Below are 2,409 nucleotides of genomic sequence, written 5' to 3'. Positions count from 1 at the left end.
GGTCGGGCCGGTCACCTGAGTTGTCCCAACCTGACCAAAACAAAAAAATGACAGGTCTATCATGTCAATTTGTTAAAGGCATTGCGGGAGTGGGAGAGGCTGCTAATCACTCCCTGGAACTAGACCTAGGACCCAAACCCCCTGGTTCCACCAACTCAGAGGAGCCAGCTGGGGGATACCCTGACTGAGGAGCAACAGGAACCTGTTGAAGTCGTTCCCCAAAACTTCCATGGTGCAGACAGGGCAGACCACACTCGTTCAACATAGAATATTGACGAACCTGGGAGAAGTCATCTGAGAGATCAAGAGGTCATTGCCCTGCCACACCCATGAAATAGTGGAGAAGGAGGTCCAGACCATGCTGGAGCTAGATGTAATAGAGCAGTCACAAAGTGACTGGCACAGCCCCATCATCCTGGTCCCAAAGCCGGATGGGACCCTTAGGTTCTGCATCAATTTTAAGAGAGTCAACACCATCTCGAAATTGGACATGTACCCAATGCCGTGTATTGATGAGCTACTAGACCGCCTCGGTGATACCCAATACATCAGTACTCTGATTCTCACAAAGGGGTACTGGCAAATTCCCCTGGACCAAGCTCCGGGGAGAAGACTGCCTTTGCCTCCCTGACTGGGTTTTACCAATTTGCCTGGGTGCCTTTTGGTCTCCACGGGGCCCCGGTCACCTTCCAGCGGCTGATGGACCAGATCCTACAGCCTCCCTGTGCCTGTGCCGCAGCCTACCTCAATGATGTAGTGATTTACAGCAGCCACTGGGAGGACCATCTCAACCAGTTAGTTGCCGTCCTTAGTCTTACGGGACACCAGCCTGACTGCCAACCCCAAGAAGTGTAAAATTGTCTGGCAGGAAACCACCTATTTGGGGTACACCCTCGCATGAGGCCAAGTACGACTCCTGGTAGGGAAGATCCAGGCACTGCAGGCCTAATCGGCCCCTACCACAAAGAGACAGATGTTGCAATTTCTTGGGCTAGCTGGCTACTATCACTGCTTTGTCCCCGACTTTGCCTTGATTGCAGCACTGCTGACAGAGCTCCTGAAGGAGAGCCCCTGAGGTGTGTGTTGGACCGATGAGTGCAGACAGGCCTTCCAAACCCTCAAAGACCAACTCTGCCGAGAGCCCATAATCTTCAGCCCGGACTTTAACTGGGAGTTTATGTTACAGGCGGACGCATCGGAGGTGGGCCTGGGAGCTGTCCTCTCCCAGTAGGTAAATGGAGATGAGCACCCCATATTATATATCAGCTGCAAGTTGTTACCCTGAGAACAGAACTACTCAGTTGTTGAGAAGGAAGCTCAAGCCAAGAGAGTCAACACCACTTGGCGGCTAAGTGGGCCGTGGACGCCCTGAGATACTTCCTCCTAGGGGCGCCCTTCGTGCTAGTGACCGACCATGCCTGGCTGAACACTTAAGTGATTGAACACTGTTAAGGAAACGAATCAGTGACTAATGCGCTGGTATTTGGCCCTGCAGCTGTATGCTTTCATGGTACGTCATCAAGCAGGTAGAGACCATACCAACGCCTACTTCTTCTCTCGGATGGGGGAAGGCGATATTGCCATCTCCAGTTCCCTGGAGATGGACTTGAGGGGGAGGTTAGTGAGGCAGAGTGGCCTCCCTCTGGACTGGAGAGCGAGGGACCCCTACACTCGTTAGTGAGACAGTAGAGCTTCACTCTAATAGCCCTATCTTGAAATATTTGGGTTTACAACCATGTACAGGAAAATAGCTACATACGGGGCACATTGTGGTTCATCCTGTACACTTGCGCAGGGGAGTATCTGCCCTGCATGAGTGTACAGGATGAACCACAAGTACATAAAAGGTTGTTACAAGGAGGAGAAAAATTGTTCCCTTTAACCTCTTAGGACAGGACAAGAAGCAGTGGTCTTAAACTGCAACAAGGGTGATTTAGGTTGGACATTAGGAAAAAGTTCTTAATTGTCAGGGTGGTTAAGCACAGGAATAAATTGCCCTGGGGGTTGTGGAATCTCCATCATTCGCAATTTTAAAGAGTAGATTAGACAAACATCTGTCAGGGATGGTCTAGATCAGTGGCTCTCAAACTTTTTTACTGGTGACCCCTTTCACATCGCAAGCCTGAGTGCAACCCCCTCTTATAAATTAAAAACACTTTTATATATATATTTAACACCATTATAAATGCTGGAGGCAAAGCGGGATTTGGGGTGGAGGTTGACAGCTCACAACCCCCCATGTAATAACCTCACGACCCGCTGAGGGGTCCCAACCCCCAGTTTGAGAACCCCTGGTCTAGATAATACTTAGTCCTGCCATGAGTGCAGGGGACTGGACTAGATGACCTTTCAAGGTCTCCTCCTGTCCTATGATTCTATGATAATATAAAAACAGTATTAGTGTATTGA

This window comes from Lepidochelys kempii, chromosome 4 (assembly GCF_965140265.1).
Source record: "Lepidochelys kempii isolate rLepKem1 chromosome 4, rLepKem1.hap2, whole genome shotgun sequence".
NCBI lineage: Eukaryota > Metazoa > Chordata > Testudines > Cheloniidae > Lepidochelys > Lepidochelys kempii.
This window is presented reverse-complemented; position numbering follows the sequence as displayed.